We start from the raw sequence: 18,445 nt of genomic DNA on the forward strand, positions 1-18,445 counted from the left end.
TAAGTTATGTAGTAATGTTCTCTTTCTGTGAGAGGGTTAGTGCCTAAGTCTTTCCTTTGTTTACTTAAAATGCAGACAACTTGAGCTCTTGTAGCAATCAATCTCAGTTTATGGTACCACTTATCAAGTCTAACTTCATACTGATATCTTGATGAAACCATTTATTTTTGTTTTCCTTGTAGTAGAATATCTAGTACCATATATAACCCAGTGAATTAATGGCATAAATTATATACATTCATACATGAGCTTCAGAATTTGCTCTAAAATCTTACATTTTATCAAATAATTGTTTATTTGTGAAAAGCTTAATTTAGAAGTTTATTTCTTGTATTCATGTATAATCATATGCATTAGCAACTGCATATTTTATAGAGTTGTAAGATAAATTTTTTTTAAGCAAAAAGGGTTGGACCTCTTCATTAAAGCTGACATACTATGCTCAGCTGGTTCCGTTGTCCCTAGATACTTCAGGATTAATGGTATAGTTGGTATTATATAACACTTGTTCTATTTTATTCAGGCCTAATGAGGTGAAATAAATTCTTTGTCAGCTATAATTCTAAATGCCCTTGCTCAGGTGTCTTTAGCTATGACCTTGAGTATTTTGTGAGTGATTTTAATTTAATATTTGAAGGTGGCAAATCTCACTTTACCTAAGTGATCAAGCCTATTATTTATATCATAATTTCTTAGAAAAGTTAAATTTTTTAAATTGTTTGTCATAAACCATTAAGTTGTTTGTAATACTCCATTAAGTTGTTTCTTAGTAGCCTTGTACTAATTGGTGCTTTGGGAAAATAGAAAATGTTCGGTTTAATAAAAAGCTTAGGAAGCTTTGTCACTTAAAGATTACTTTTATATCTAGTTGTGTCTAATTAAAATCTCTCAAACATTTTTTTTTGCTAAAATGTGTTTTTAATATGATTGTGAGATAATTTTTCTTCATTTAAACCCAAAATTTCTGTTAAAATCAAATAACCAAATGCTCATTTTTAAATTAGGAAATTTTTTATTTAAAAAAAAAAACAACCCTTTTTTAGTTAAAATTGTTTTCCAACAGCCCTTGTTTAACCAGGTGTGTGTAATTTTAAAAGTAGATTAATGCAAATTCCAAATTGCATAATGTTCCTACTTTATTGCTCAATGTATTTGTAATAATAATTTATGTAGCAATAATTAGAAAGCACTTTAAATACCTTTTCAAATCTTAGGCCAATGATGTGAACAATACGAGCCATATTATTACCCTTTTATATATGTATATGAGGACATGAAGTCAACATTGCCATACAGCTAGAAAGTACTAAAATCAAAACTTGAACATTTGTCTCCAGATTACATGCCAGATGCTCTTAACACTACTCCATATAGGAGGCAGAATGTTTTAATATAGTGCCTTGAGCATATTAAATACTTACCATAACAATTAAATTACCAAAAGATTATTTTGTAGAGCTAGAAAAAACTATAAATGAAACTTAACTGAAGTAACAAATGGTCAAGAATCTCAAGGGATTATGTTATGAAAGAAAAATGTCTGGGAAGATGATCTAGAAGTACTTTTAGGGATATTTAACACAGAGAAGCAAATAGTGCTAAAAAATTCAAAGATGCCATTTATTGGAAAGATTCCCTATTTGATAAAAAATCTCATGGGAAAACTAGAGAGCACTCTAGCAGAAACTAGATTTAGACCAATAGCTCACACCATATAGCAAGATGTTCTCTAAATTAATATATAATTTACATATAAAAGTTATTTCATCCAAATTTGAGGATCAAGAATTTTACCAAATGTGGATTAAGTGACGAATTCATGAGCAAATGAGAAAAGAGCATCAGAAGAAATTACATGGAATCGAAATGTTTTTTAAAGAAAATGGTTGACTGAGAAAACAATTTTTGCAGCAAATTCCTCTGATAAAGGTCTTACATCCAAAACATGTAAGGAGCTGATTGAAATGTTTGAAATTCCTCAACAGATACTTGATTAAGCAATTTTGAACAGACTTTTTAAAGCAGGATATCTAGGCTATCAAAAATCATAGGAAAAAATATACGATTGGCAAAGATGAAATAAGAAAAAAAATGACCATTGCTGGACAGGCTGTGGAAGAACAGGTATGATAATGTACTACTGATGGAGGTGTGAATTAATCCACTCATTTTGATTTTGAATTGTGCCCCAAAAGTCTAAGTCTACATATGCACAGGAAATGTAAACTAATTTTAATCCTATCTTTAACTAGTTGTCAAGGCAAGTGAAATAGATTGTTATTTTGGGATTACATTCATCACAACTTCCTTCCATTTGTGTGGTAATTGGGAGTTAATTTTATTTTATGGCTATTCCTTTTTAAGATTCATAAAACCTTTGTAAAGCTAGGAATTAAGCAAGGAAATAGGATGTTATTTTTAAATATTGACAGCTGTATTTAAAAAACTCCTTTCATTAGAAAATAATGAAGCCACTATCCAGCTGTGTGACCCTGGGCAAGTCATTTAACCCTAATTGCCCAGCCCTTGCCACTCTTCTGTCTTAAGCTTGATACTCTGGGTACTGAGGGTGTAAAGGTAAGGTTTTGTTTTGTTTTGCTTTTTTAAAGACAAAGAATGAGCAGATAAGCATCAAAGAACTTTTGGGTACTTCTAAAGGATTAGAGATTATTGATTCTTGTTCTATATATAATTTTACTTCAGTTTTAACTCTTAATACTAAGATAATATTTGACTGTCAAATAAAATGAAGAGGATTTTTTTTCCCCCTAAGGTAACTCAGCAAGATTGGGAAGAGAGAAGGAGGAAAATTAAAAAGAAACTTAAAGATAATCTAGTCCAGCCACCTTGTTTTCAGATGAGGAAGCTGAAATATGCCCCAAGATGAAGTGATTTGTTCAAGGTCTTAAACCTTGGTCTTCTATCTGCTAACCTAGTGTTCTTTGTAATAAGAGATTGCCTGAAGTAGAAATAGAAAAAAAGACTAAATATATACATAAGAATTCTGAGGGAGAAATGGAAAAGAATTATTGAATTAGAATGAAGCACTGCATGAAAATCCAAGACAGTTTGGGGCAGGACAAAGAATACATGAATCCATATACAGAATGGAGTAATTGTGGGAGTAAAAGGGTGGGGACAGAGGGATACAGTGTGGCTAGGTTTTACTATATTCAATTTAAGATATTCTTTAGATCATGTATATAGGAAGTATCAGTATGTATAGCTATAACTCTCTTCCTTAACAAGTTGAGGCCTGAATTCTTGAAACTTGAAGTACATTTCTAAATTGTTTTTTTTTTAATCCGTCATTTATTATGCTGTTTTAAAGTTTATATTCCACTATATTGAAGTTTGTATGAGACCTTATATGTATCCTAAGATGAACTTGCCTCTCATAGGTAGTATACTTAGCTAAAATAAAAAAGTTTCATAAACTGGCCATTAATCTGAGTTCCAGTTCATGTAAACATCCTACACTCAGCTGTAACACATGGATCGGCTGGGAGGTGGATGTTTACTTCAGCTGACTTGGAATAACAGCCTATTAACATTCTAAAATAGAATCTGGCAATAATATTTTAGGGGGTTGAATTTTCAAAGTCATAGTTAAAGATTTGATCTATTATAGTCTTTCTAACAACATTACAGGCAGCTGTGTGATGTTTTGGAGACAAAAAGTACTGATAGAAGCTTTTGGTTATTAGATACGTTCTGTTTGGTTATTATCTCTGTCAGATTTAAAGGAGTTTAAAACTATTTTTATTAAGGTAGTCAAAGCAATATTAATTTTCTGGTTTAAGGGAGATGACTATGAGCAATTGTTATCTAACATTATTATAGCTACCAATAGCATTTTTGGATCATAAAAGTTATAATATATTTTTCTGAATGATTTAAAGATAAACTAATATCCATGTGTAGTTATATTTATATATTTAACATTTTTCAGCCTTGTTATAGACTACTTAAAATATACTTGTTTAATTTTCCCATAAGTTTTACAAGTATAAATCTTTGCTATTTGCTATCAATGAAACATCTATAGACCTATTTGAATCTAACAAGTAAAAATTCTTCTGTATTCTCTTAAGAAACGTTCTGTCACCAACTTGGCAAGCTCCTCAAACCCATATCTGTAACCCAATTACCTAAGTCCAGAAATAATGGGAATATAAGTTTAATTTTGCAGCTGTGGAAGATGACTACAAGATTTGGAGGGCAATCCTAGTTAAAAAAGCAAACACAAGAATTATCCTAATCCTAATCCAAAAGGATGATTATTGAAACCCCAAGTCTCTGAAGGTTTCTCCTACTTAGTGTTTGATACATTAAGAGCTTTCTGAAATGAAGGAATGGGGACTGAACTTTTGGGATTGCATTGGTATTCCTCTGCTAATGAAAATCTGGCCTTTCCTACAATGTGTAGTTTTAGAGAGTTGCGCTAGAGCACTGTGAGTTTAAGTGACTTGCCCAGGGTCATACAATGGAAACATATCAGAGATGAGATTAGAGCCCAGGGCCTCTGATTTTGAGACCAGCTCTTTATCCACTGTGTGCCAAGCTCCTCATTCCTCAGTCATGGGAATAGTGACTTGGAACAGTTCAGTATATTGAGATGCATTAGTTGTATACTATTACAGTTTCTGTACCTGCTTACCCAAACTTATCCAATGTTTTCAAATCTGTTTATAATTTCTTTAAATTCAATAGCAGTTCTAGAATGTGTTATGGAAAAAACTACACAATTTAAAAGTAGCTTGAAAATATTTTTTCTAATACCACTTCAAACATATTTAAAAAGTAATAGGTATTTTATTCTACACTCTCAAAAATTGCTGGAGTGCTTACATAAGGTGAGGTTATCTGGCCACACATAGGTCAAATTCCTAACTGACATTCTCAGCATTTTTTTTCATATAATTGTTCATTTAGTCATTTAAACCTGAAAATAATATTCTCTATTGACTAAAATTTTTTGTTTCCTTTTTCTCCAAGCAACCATATGTGGAAGTTTTATTGCAAATAATGAGAAATTTCTGTATGTATATAGAACTTTGTAATAAAGTTTTGAGAAATTAAAATGTTGTGGCTTCTTTTCTAGTAAAACAAACGTGATTTTTAAAAAAACTTTACATTCCTGACATAAAAGCTCAATTACCCAAAGATGAGTATCTGTTGCTAAAAATGTGTTTTTATGGCAGCAGTAAATACTGAAATGATTCTTCCTTTTCACCAAACTACTCCATATATGCCATGTATATTTTTAACGTTTTTCTTTTATTGATAGAAAACACAAAGTTCTGTTTCTTCAGTTAGGTTTATACTTGAATTTGTACTGCAAATTCAAAGTTGTTTTATACTCATTACTTTTTGCCAGTTCGATTTAGTATTTATTAAGTGCCTGCTATATGCCAAACACTATTGGACTTTGGAAATACCAAGACAAAAATACAATAATTCTTGTCCTTAAAAAATCTTACATTCTACTTAACATTTTTTAAAAGATGTGGACTCTTCTACTTCATTTTTTAACTGCTAAGATATGTTGATTAATATAAAATAATTAAAATAAGTGAATAATGGGAAGCAATGCAGTGAGCGCCTCTTCACAAACTCTTCCAAATAAATCTAGAAAATATACCAGACCAGAATCTTATGGGCATATCTAGAAACAGTATGTAATTTATCCAGCTTTGCTCTGCATAGCAAGGCAAATAAGGAGGACTATGAACAATTGGGGTGAATTTGGGCCACAGGCATGCCATGCAGAGACCAAGCACCTAAGAGCAGATCCCAGACCTATGCTAGGTTATTGCAATAGGGATAGGTGTAATTGGCAACTTTGTTGATCACTATCCAGTTTCAGTTCAAAGATCCAGGGCAGCCTGAAGAGGGGCCTCTGTGGGAGAGTGAGACTTCCAGGTTAGGAAGTGCCTTGCATTGTATATAGAAAAAGGAAGAAGTTCAGAAGCCAGTAATGGCAATAAAGGTGTGGCTCAGAACCTACGCACAGAGTAGGATCTTGCTTCTTGCAGAGAAAAAACAGGAATTTGAGTCTAGGGGATCCTATAATTCTGCTACTTTGAACCAACAGCTTTCTAGCTATCTGATTGGAGCAAAGTTCAGTAATAGTCTCTCTTGCACAGATTCAAACCCAGGTCAGGAGATTGAAGAGCTCAACTTAAGAAGCCAGCAATCAAACTTTACCCAGAATTATACCACTTAGGATACACAGACATTTTTCACATTCCTATCCTGTCACTGAGATCCTGCAATAACATTGATTACTTCAAGAAAGCAGCAACAGTACTAGCTCAGACCTTCCCACCTAAAGTGTGGCAGAGCTCAACCACATCAAGTCCAAAAGTCTGGAAGTAAACTTCCAAGAATTAACAAAAACAATCCCACCATGAGCTATTGTGGTAGCAGGGATATTCCAAGACACATGCAAAAGAGACCAAAACACACATCAGAGAAAAGCATGGGTTGGGCACAAACTCAGCTAGAATTCCTTGAAGAGATGAAGTAAAAATTTTAAAGAGTTTTAAAATGTTTTTAGTAAAAAAAATTAGACCACTTGGGGAAAAAAAGGAAAAGAAATGAGAGCTTTGAAAGAAAAAGTTGGAAAAGGAAATAATGTAAGAGGAACAAAACCTTGCCCAAACAAAAAATTAACTGAAAATTGGAATGAACTAAATAGAAATCAGTTCACAAAGGAATGAAAAATATTAAAATTGAAAAGATGGAAGAAAATATTAAATATAACAAAAAATTCAACAAACCAGGAAAACCGAAGAAAAAAATTAAGAATTATTGGATTATCTGAACTCTATAACAACAACAACAAAAGTCTAGCCATCAAATATTCAAAGATCAGTAATGGCAAACCTTTTAGAGACAGTGCTGGGCCCTGCCCCCACCCTACCCCCAGACTGAGTGCAATACCTATCCCCCCCAGTAGCCACATGCCATGCCTATCCTCCCACAAAGTGCAGGGCTTGCCCTGCCACCCACCCACCCTTTACCCCTCTCAGGGGAGGGAAGAAGTGCTCCCATTGGGCTACTGGAAGGAGGGGTGGGTGAAATGAGGAATGTCTTCAGTTCAGGTAGAGAGGGGGAGGGGAGTGGCTTGAGTGCTCTGCCACCTGTGAGCTGCCCTCCTTGGGGATGTGAAGAAAATAATAGGTGGTAGAGAGGGGAGCAGCTTTGCCTGATTCCCTCTGCCTTTCTAGTAATGAACTAGACTGGGGCAGGGGAAATAGCCATGTGCCCACAGAGAGCACTCTGAGTGCTATCTTTGGCACCTGTACCATAGGTTCAATTCACTGACCTAGATCTTACAGAATTAGAGAACAAAATAAAATTTCCCAATTACCTCTTGAAAGAACCTCCAAAATTTAAATTTCCAAGAACCAAAATGTAGTTAAAGTCTAGAGCTTCCAGGTCAAAAAAAAAATTGCAAGCCATCAAAATTCAATAAATAACTAAAATCAAAGGATCACAGAAAACACAGCCATTGAAACTCTTAAGTAGAGAATTTGTAGTATGTTATTCCAGAAGGCAAAGGATATGGGCTTATGACCAAACGTTATTTGCCCAATATAATAGTAAAGGAAAAATAAGTTAACTTTTAAAAGAAATAGAGGATTTCTAAGCATGTGTCATGAAAAGTCCAGAGCTGCATGGAAACTTTGAAGTTAAAAATAAAGGAATAAAGGAAGACAAAGTAAATATGAATGAACAGTGATAAAGGATTTAAAAGATAAAATGCTTACATTCAAATATGGGCATATGATACATGTATCCCCTCCGAACTCTATCATTGTTGGAATTTCATGGAGTCCAATTATATAAGGTCTGACAGTAGTTCTGTTATGTCATAATTATCAAGAAAAAAATGGAAAAGGGAAGAAGAGTACATGGGGGCATGACAGGTGGAAAGGCAAAGGAAATTTAGAGAAAATTGTATTACATAACCACAAATAAATATACAAACAAGAAGGAAATGGTGGTAAATGGCAGATGCTTAACCTTATTCTAATCTCAGCTGTTTAAAAGAAATACCACACATAGAAAATAGGATGGAATGGGGAAATGAAGGGAGGGATTCGTCCTAAGCAAAGCAAACCCTAAGGATGTACAGAAACATTTATAGCTGTTTTTGAGGTAGCACAGAATATGTCTCTGAGGAGATGCACATAAAAAGGGTAATAGATGAAAAAGTTGCATACATATGATGACATACTATACAGTAGAACCCTAAATATGTATATATGTAATCATGTTAAAATATGTCTTATGTTATAAAGATAATTTAGGGTTGTGACTTAAATCCAGATTTAATTGGTTACCAAAGGAACATCTCAAATAAAATACCCCAGTCAGTCTGAAAATTTATGGTAATTTAATGTAGAGGGAAGGAATTTAAGGAGAAGAAGGGAAGAGGATATAGGATTTCTCCTGCCTGGCCTGTGCCAGGGGGAGTTTAAAATACCCACCTCTAGGTCTCTGAAGATGATTAGAGGCTTCTAAGAGGATAAAGTTGGAAAGTAAAGGAGGAAAACTCAGCCAGAAACTCACCACCGAACCAGACAGTAGCTTGTAGCCACTCTAAGATGCCAAAAGGCCAGCACGCTGCTCTCAGCTAACTCTCCACCGTCAATCAGGGAGAGTGTTCTGAGAAATGAAAAATCCCAAATATATAGACCTTTCACCCTTGTAGCTCCTCTAAATTTTCACATCTACCAATTACATTAAAGGCTTTTCTCCAGGGCTACCCATACTTTTAGTTCTCATCTTTTGATTAGATTATATCTTTAGAGTTACTTAACACTTCTTTAAGTTCACCTTTTGTGAGTTACTTAACCTTTTTATGATTAATTTAACCTTTATAGTTACTTAACACCTTTTTGTATTAAGATCTTAAAATAGACCTAAAGTTCTAGCTTCATATAAGGTAAGAGGTAAGTACCTTCATTGTTCAATCAGGAGATTACAACTTTATCTTCCCCTAAAGTACGGTCTAAGTAGGATGGAGTAATATAAAGTTCCCAAGACATTCCTGATTTTGTTAAACTAAGTATCTTCATTGTTATAATCAGGAAATAGCTAAATCCAATCTTCACAATGTAACACATGTACTTGTATATATTCACCTTCCACTATTAATTATAGACATTTCCTATCTAGACACTGGATCAAGTCAAGCCACATTTATTTTAAAATGGAGATTTATGTGATGCTAGCATTTCATGAGATTCTGTTGTTATGGTTTTTCGGAAAGGGGAAAAGAAAGGTTATACAGAGGGAGAAGGCACATATAAATAAAATTAAGTTTATTAACAGGTAAGGAATAGGATTTGGGAATGGAATAAGGGGAAAAGGTTATCATCTGACTCTTATCCCGCTATATTTTTATCTAAATCAAGCTTACTCTATTTATCTAGTTACTATCTAAAGAGTATTAAGGCTAAATCCCACAGTAAACCCAAATCTCACACACACAGTCAATAGTTGATTAGATTTCAGGAATCCCAGGTATGGTGTTCTCAGATGATCTCAGCAAAGTAGAGGTCTGCCCTCTAGTATCTGTCCACCAGAAGACTGGAGATTTCCTCTCACCAAAGCCAGTAGATTCTCAAAGGCCAGTTGCTTGATGGATGGACTTCCAGGATGTCTCAGCATATACCTTTTTCCTTCACCTTTCAGCTCCAGAGTGTCAGTTGACAAACTACTCCTTGAAACTCTGACTCAACCAGCTCAGGCAAGATTCTATGACCTGTCAATCATTCTCTCCCTTGCTACAACTCAATGATTAGTTCACTGTCCACATTCTCAAAATTAGTAGTCTCAAATTAAAAAAATAAGTGCTTGCTATGAGTTCTGTGCGAGGTCCTGTCACATATATAAAGACAAACAGGACCTCATTGCTGCCCATCAGAGATTCATAGATGAATATGAAGGAATAAATGTTTGCTGCAATCTCAGGTACCTTATGAGTAACATAACACATAATAATACACTTTCAGAGGGCTTCAGAGGAAAAGCAGGGCTTTGTCATGGGTTGGATAGGGGTTGCCTATTTCACAAGTGGATTTTGAACTAGGCAATTGTGGAGATGCTTTCCACTTAGAAGAATCTATGATTTTATGCAAAACATTTAAAATGATTCTTTAAACTAGGATCTGTGCCCTCTTGTTTCCTACTTTAAACTGTCTCTTAAATGGTAACCTACATACTAAGCTGTTCTCAGTTCTGTTCAATTTGTGCCTGGGAAATTCTTATTCCTCACCTCTGTTTCTTAGAATTCCATTTTTCCTTCAAAATTCAACACAAATTCCCCCTTTTTTTCGTGAAGCTTTTCATGATCACCCTTAGCTTTTAGTGCCTCTCCCCCCCCCAAAAAAAATTAGCCTGTATCTTGAATGTCTTATATGTTACACTGTGTTTATGTTTTCTCCTCTCAAAGAATTTAAACTACATGAGGGCAAAAATTGCTTACTTTTTGTGTTTGTATCCTGTGTTTGTATCCTGACGTGTAAGTAGGCCCTTAATGAATACTTGTCAAATTAGAGTAGCTACAACTTCTATTTTCAAATTCTCAGTTTAAAGTAACTTGTTTGAAATCCTGGGAAAAAATTAAAGATACTTAAAAAGTTTCATTTCTTGTCATAGTTACTTTTGCATTTAAAAACCAAAATCTTTTTTTCTTCCTATTTTAAAAGTAATAGAAATAACATGAAATTAATTTCACTTTCCTTTATTAGACTTGTTAGCATTAGAGAAATGAACTGGCCTCAAGGCTGTTTTCATAATGTTCCAACTGTCCCATGAGTCAAGGTTTTAGTAGTTGAACCAGTTCAGCTACCTTTCTGGGTATCCTAGGCCTCTCAAGGTTGTGCAGCTAAAACTGGTTTAGAAGTTATGACCTTTCTTTGCTTGTTTTGAATGGCTTTAAACACCCATATACTCAGCTATTTTAAGTACTACTGTTCATCCTACTGACTTAAATGGTTTGGGAGCCCTTTGAAAAGCTTAAATACAGGCTGAGAGAATTCCTAGGTCACTAGATTGTCAGGTGCAATTTACAGAGGCATAAGTGACTGCTGCTTCTTTAAAAGTTTGTGAAATAAAGGTTATTCCACAGGCCGCTGGGAAATTTCACATTTGCTGGCTTAGTAGCCCAGCCCCTTTGGCATTATCCTATGTTATTCCCACTACAGATAAGAGAGTAAATCTTGCTTTCAAGTTTGTGTTTATCTTACAATTTAGTTATAAGAGTTCTTAAAGGTCAATTTGTCTATAGTACCAAGCCCCCTCACTCATTTCTTATATTTATACTATATGATTCATCAGCAAATATTAATATTTAAATAAGATAGTGGTCATTTGTTAACACTAGAGTGCTGTTTGCCATTATGTATTCTATAGTCCAGAAGAATGCCATTTAAACCAAGACTCCTAATTACTTTTAACAAAAGAGAGAGAAAACCTAACCAGAACTTATTAAAATAAATAGGTTGGTATCTGAAAAATAACCATGCCTATCTCTAGGAGCAGAAAGAACAGAGTAGAAAAAGCGATTTTCCGTCTTCTCCCTGGTACTTCATTTCATGTAGATTTTTTTTTTGCTTTGAAATATAAATTCTCTGAGACATGACACCCTGACATTCAAACATAAGTACCATGTATATTCTAATGCCTAGTATTTGGGAATTGCATGCTTTACCATGCCACCAGCATTATCTTTAACTTGGCTATTGTTGTGAACACTCATGTTGGACAAGCAACAAGATATAAAGGTTGATCACCAAATAAACTTTCAGTAAAGTTAATTTGACATGAATTAGATGATATACTGCATTGTCATAAATGCTTATTATAAGCATAACAAGGAGAACATTATACACAGTAACAACAAGATTGTACTATGATCAACTATTAAAGACTTAGCTACTCTCAGCAATACAAGGATCCAGGAAAATTCTGAAGGACTTATGACAAAGAATGCTATCCACTTCCAGTCAAAGCATACTATTTTTCACTTTAGTTTTTATTTGGGCTTTTTAGTTTTATAGGAATACTCTCTTACATCAATAGCCAATATGGAAGTATGTTTTACATGATAATACATATGTTAAACTGATCAGTTTACCATGTCTGGGAGGGGGAAGGGAAGGAGGGAGACAATTTGGATCTTATAATTTCAGAAAACATGTCGAAGATGGTTATTATGTGTAATTGGGAAAATAAATTATCTGAAAAAAATTAAATGTTTATTATTTCTAGCTAATCATTTAATATGTCTCTGTAATTAGTACTCTTTTATATAAACCACAGTTTTAGAGCCTTCCTTCTCATTATTCTCATGCATGTATAATGTTTCAATATTCAGGACAACAAATACTTAACCAACTCTACCAAACAATATACTAGGTTCTAGTAATATGAAGTGAAATAGAACCTGCTCTGAAGGACCTTAAATTTTATTGAGTGAGGCACACTCCACAGTGTCCTGATGTAATATACTTACTTTGTCATTTCACTTGGTGATGCATAAGTATTAAAGGACAAGCCCTGGATTCCCGAAATGCCTTTAATCCCTCATCCTGGGATTCTGTGTACTTTTACCCACCTAGCCTTCCATGTTTCCTTCCTCTCCTAACTCCCCTTCACTACTTCCACTTGGTACCCATGAAGGAACAGTTCTGGTGCTATCTTTTGTTACCTTCATCTTGAGTTGACTCCTAGACAAATTGCAACAACAAACTCCGGATCACAGAGTTGTGGTTTTCCTTCCATGTGGTAAAGCAAAACGCATGATAATCTTTGGAAGAATAAGGAGAGTCAAAAATAGTGATCCAGTGAGAAAGAAGCCAATGATCGCTGGTTATATTCCTCTGCACCCAGCAGCTCCTAAGGAACTAGCCTCATCCTTCCTTGTGATGGTAGAGGGAGATTCAGAGAAAAAAAAATCTAACTTTTACACTAATCAAATTAAACTTCAAAAATATCTCTGATTTCACTGATGTGAGTGCTCCTTATAACTCAAATCTTGGAAAGTTCCTCTGGCCACAGAATTAAATCATTGAAGCCACTCTGATGTTTTAAGTAAAACTTACTAAAGGTTAACATACCTTTGGTATATAAATATAGACTTATAACAATCTAAAAATACTGAGGGACTGATTACAGGAAGTAGGGTTGTTTAAGCTGGAGAAAACTTAGGAAGAAGATGGTAGCCATCTCAGTAGTCTACCTAGATGGGTTTCTATTAAGAAGCTTAGTTAGATGGCAGTCTGGTTTTCATTTGAAAAGATATCTAAAGGAGGGAACCTGTTTCCTCTGAAGGAGTCAGTTGTGTTTTAAATCTCTAATGGAAAGTGTTTGTCTTCTACCAAACCAAAAACTGTTTCTCTATAACTTGTAGCTCTGAACATTTTACTCATTGCTATTAATTCTACCCAGTGGAGTCAACAATAAATATATTCTCTCTTACATGTCACTGCCCTAAATATAAGTATTATATTCCTCATATTTTTTCTGCTGGATAAATATAGTTTATTTAATCAATCTTTGTATGATCTCAAAGTCCTTGACCTCCCAGTTCTTCAGACACCAACTAACCAATGTCCTCCTTACATTAGACTTGCTTTGCTAGCCATAAGAAGGCAGAATTCGAGAGTGACTAGGAGTTTCAGTTCAACATAAGGAACAATTTCATGGGTTCTGGATGGGAAGGAACCTTATAAACTAATTGGGGTAGTTTTCCCATTTGATAAGAAAGGAAACAATCATGTGGGAAGTCGGGGTTATTGCCTATGATAATTCAGACACCAAAGAGCAGAGCCATAATTTTGAGAAAAGGTCTTTTCTATCACATCATGTTACTTAATGTGATAATCTGACAAATCTAACAAGGAGAATGGACTAATTTGAAAGGTAGTGAGTTCACTGTTGTTGGAAGTCTGAAAGCAGACCACAGTAATGATGTGGGATATATGCTTATCTGTGGGCCAGATAAGGTGACCTCTTAAGAGCATTTGCACTGTTGAGATTCTATGATAGTGTGTAGATTGAAAGGCATCCATGATGATTAAGACTATATGAGGATTAGTGAAAAGAATTGAGAATATTTCACTTGGAGACAAGGAAATGGGGAGATCTATTTTGAGGGGGGGAGAAATGGGTTCTATTTTTCCCCATAGGGCAATATTAAATATAATGGGAAGGTTGACTTGAGAAAAAGGAAAATTTCCTAATAAACATAATTATTCAAAAGTGAAAAGGAGCACCCTGGAAAGTAGTGGGTTTCTTCTCTGAGGTTTTTCTTTTTCTTTTTAATTCCAAATTTTACAAAACCAAAATTAAATGAGCATTTCCACATACAAAGAAAAAGATAGTACACAAATAACAAATATGTGTTTAACTTATTTTTCTTAATGTCTACATAATAAATCCTATTCACTAGTGTTCCAGCTTTTCCCTACCCTTCCCAAATCACACACAAAAAAAGATTCTCCAAGTGGCCAACTTGTACTTACAAATTAACTCTTTCATGTTTCACCTTTCTGTTCACTTTCTAGAGGCAAATTTTCAGTTTATTCTTCTAGTATTAATTCTGTGGTTATGTATAATGTTCTCCTTATTCTATTCATTTCACTGTCCATTATTTTGTGTAGTTGTAAGTTTGTTGTTTTTAAAAATCAGTCTGTTCATTTCTTATGGCATAGTAGTATTCCATTACAATCATATACCACAATTTGTTCAGCCATTTCCCAATTGAGGGGCATCCCCTCAGTCAACAATTTTTTACCACCACAAAGAAATGCTACTATAAATATTTTAGAAGATAAGGGTTCTTTTCTTTTTTTCCCCTCATTTCCCTGGGAAATAGACCCAATAATGGTACTGCTAGGTCTAAGGATATACACAGTTTTGTAACTCTGGGTGTAATTCTAAATTATTCTCCAAAAGAGTTGGATCAGTTAACAGCTTCACCTATAGTGCATTAGTATCCCCATTTTTCCACATATTCTCTGATGTTTTTCTAAGCACAAGCTAAATGACAACTTGAGTGTGTTGTAGAGCAGGAGTTTTGTGTGTGTGTGTGTGTGTGCATGTGAGTGAAATGTGTGTGTGTGTGTGTGTGTGAGCATGTGAATGAAATAGACTCTTTTGGCATTCCAGTGATGCCTATGGATCCTTTCTTAAAATAATGTTTTTGTGATACAGAAAATTTATTAAAAAGGAAAACAATTATATTGAAAGACAGTTATAGAAATCTTTTTTATTTATTTTTTCAAGAAGCCCAAGTTAAGGACCACAGTTATATAGGGAATTGTTTTTCAAATTCAAATGGTTCATAAAATTTGAGGGCTGGAAGGGGACATCAGCAGCTACCTAGACAAAGGCATCTCCTCCAAAACATAACTAATATGATTGTCTAGCATCTGCTTGAAGAACCTTATGGAGGTCTTCAACTATATCATTAATCATAATTATATCATTAGTGCAGCTCAGGACTATATTAGTTTTCTTTTCCAGTCCTACATCATACTGTTGATTCACTGAGTTTTCTCTGCCAAAACCCCAAGGTCTTCTTCAGCACAACTTCTATTTACCCATCTCACCCATCTTATTCTTCTGAAGTCGATTTTTTTTAGACCCCTTTTGTATCATGTCACTCCCTGGGCTAGCCATCTAGGTTTGTCATGTGCCAATTTGGTGAGCATGCTGCCTATGTTTTTATCCAAGTCATCCATACAAACATTCAACAGCAGAGGGTTAAGCACATTTTCCTCGGTTACTCCACTAGGGATTTCCCTCGTGTTGGCATTGGATCATTTAAAATTACTCAAGTCTGACCATTCAGCAAGTTCTGAAGCCATCTCATATTATTTTCTAATCCATGTCTCCATTTTCACCACAAGAATAATATAAGATACCGTATCAGAAGCTTTACTAAAACATAGACAAACTATGTCTACAGCATTCCCCTCATCTACAAGCTTAGTAACCCTGCCAGAAAATGAAATTTGTCTCACTCATTAGTTTCTGAGCTCCTTGAGGACAAGTTCTTTCATTGTGTCCCATACCTTGAATATTCAGTAAGCATTTATTAAGTGCCTACTCTGTACCTAGCACTAGACTTAGTGTTGGGTATATACAAAAAGGGGATGGGGGGAAGGAAAAAAAGAACCTTGTATTCTAGTGAGAGATGGAAAATACAATAGGAAATTATTTGCAAGATATGCAAGATAAATTTGAAATAATCAACAAAAGGAAGGCACTGCCATTGAGGCTGATTTGAATAATTTTCTTAAAGAAAATAGGGTTGTAAGAGATGAAGGAAACCAGATAAAAGAGAAGAGGGGATTTTAGACTTGGGGGATATCCAGTAAAAGGGCCTAGAGTAGTGAGATGTAGAAGAGAGAGTAGTAGAGAGCAATTTTGAACAAGCATCAGAAAGGAGGCCAAAGTTGATGAGTAAGGGAAGGATGAATAAGATATAAGAATTCTGGAAAAGTAGGCGGGGGTGGGGTGGGGGTGGGGAGATAATGGAAGACTTTGAATGTCAAGTAGAAGATTGAACACTTAATTCTGAAGATGATAGGGATCCACTAGAATATCCTGCCAGCATGTGTGTGGAGAATAGGCTTAAATTCTTAGGAGTGGTGATATTTCTGCTTTAGAAAGATGAATTTGACAGTTAAGTGGAAGATGAACTGTAAGGGGCAACATGAGACCTAGAGACCAACCAGAAGTCTACGGTAGTAGTCCAGTCATGGGATGATAAAGGTCTCTACCAGAGTGGTAGCACTGTCAGAGCAGAGAATGGAGCATAAATGAGAAATTTTACAAAGACAGTTAATAGAGCTCAGCAGCAGATTGGATATGGGGCGTGGGAATTAAGATTAGGAGGCAAGGATGACACCTAGATTGCAAACCTAGATGTTTGAAAAGATAGTGATGTCCTTGATAGTAATAGAAAATTAGCAGTTAAGGGAAAGATTGTGAGTTTATTTGGGGATATGCTGAGTTTGAGTTAAGTATATGGGACATCCAAAGGATAAATGTCCAACAGGTAGTTGAATATGTGATTCTAGAGGTCAGGAGAGATTTGGATCTGTATAAGTGATCTGCAAAGATCACCATAGATATAATACTTGAACTCATGGGAGCTGATGAGATCATGAATCGTTTAAAGGAAAGAGTTTCAGGACAAATCTTTGGGAGACATCCACAATTAATGGAAAAGACCTGAATAAAAGTCCCAAAAGGGAATCTGAGAAGTGCTAAACAGGGAAAAGAGGAGAAAATAATTTTTTTAAACTATAAAGTGTTTAGAAAGAGTGAGCAATCAAAGACTGCAGAGTAGAGAAAGTTAAGAAGAGAAAAGTAATGGAGTCACCAATTTCAGACGCCTCCTCTGAAGTTTAGATACAAAAAGGAAGGAGAGATATAATGCAAAAGCCAGGAGAGAAGAATGGATCAAGTGAGTATTATTTTGAGAATGGAGGAGGCATGGTTGTATTTGTAGTCATGACAGAAATAGCCAGTGATGGAGATTAAAAATTAGTTAAGAGAATAGTCATGATGAGAGATCTTTTGAAGAAGAGAAGATGGAATAGAATCACTTGTGGCATGTAGAGGGATCAGTCTTGGCAAGGAGAAGGGACATCTCTTCATGTGACTTGATTTATTTTTTTTCACTGAAATATGAGGCAAGGCTTTCAGCAGAGGGGGAAGGGAAAAGATGGGATGCTTGAGGAGAGAAGAAAAGACTTGGAAAGGACTGGGTTATATGGGTGGTAAGATAGAGAACTGGGCATTTTCTCTATCATGTTTCTTTAAATCTCTCCAAAATAAAAATTATATATGAGGAATAAAGCTATTTCATCAGTCTCCAGAGTCTAGCACAAGAACAAACAAGATTAAAAAAAAATTAAAAACAAAACTCAGTGATCTAATAGCAGAAAAGACTAATCTTAACTCCTAATTCCCTCACTCAACACTATCAGACCAGTCACTACTCTCCATGCAGCAAGGCTGCACCAGCTGGCCCACATATTTGCAATAGAACTTAATTCTATACTCAACCTAGCCCTCTTCCTCCCACAGCTGCAGAAATTTGTCCAGTTTATAATGGCCATGTGCTACCAGAGAGGCAGGACACTTGAATCCTGTGGGATCCCTAAGCCTGAAGGAAAGAACGCAATATCCACTTGGGGCTCTGTAGTCACCTGAGGCAAAGACAAAAACTGGCAAACCATCTAAGTCAACAAAAATTAAGTGCTTCTATGTACCAGGCATTATGCTAAGTATTGAGGATACAAAGAAAGACAAAATATCCCTTCAAAAAGCTACTAGAAAAGACAACACACAAAAAAACTGAACTGAAAAATGGGAGAAGGGAGAGGAGTTTTTGAATCTGTTTCAT

The 18,445-nt window shown here is 35.0% G+C and overlaps 1 protein-coding gene and 1 non-coding gene across 10 annotated transcripts in view; both read left to right on the forward strand.

Moving 5' to 3' along the window:
- The window catches only part of LOC103097748 (uncharacterized), a 104,219-nt gene that overhangs the window by 56,454 nt on the left and 29,320 nt on the right, over positions 1–18,445 (forward strand). For 4 of the 9 annotated variants that reach the window (XR_001629205.2, XR_008917490.1, XR_008917488.1 and 1 more), the window contains one exon: positions 86–17,454. The exons of 2 other annotated variants lie outside the window; for them this stretch is intronic. The gene's annotated coding sequence lies outside the window, so the exon portion shown is untranslated. Of the gene's footprint in view, positions 1–85; positions 17,455–18,445 lie in introns of those variants that run through there. 3 more of the 9 variants (XR_008917489.1, XR_008917491.1, XR_008917492.1) reach the window with 1 other exon arrangement.
- MIR30B (microRNA mir-30b) lies at positions 3,465–3,524 on the forward strand. The gene has a single exon (NR_127484.1). It is a non-coding gene; the product is annotated as a microRNA mir-30b (primary transcript).

This window comes from Monodelphis domestica, chromosome 3 (assembly GCF_027887165.1).
Source record: "Monodelphis domestica isolate mMonDom1 chromosome 3, mMonDom1.pri, whole genome shotgun sequence".
Lineage (NCBI taxonomy): Eukaryota > Metazoa > Chordata > Mammalia > Didelphimorphia > Didelphidae > Monodelphis > Monodelphis domestica.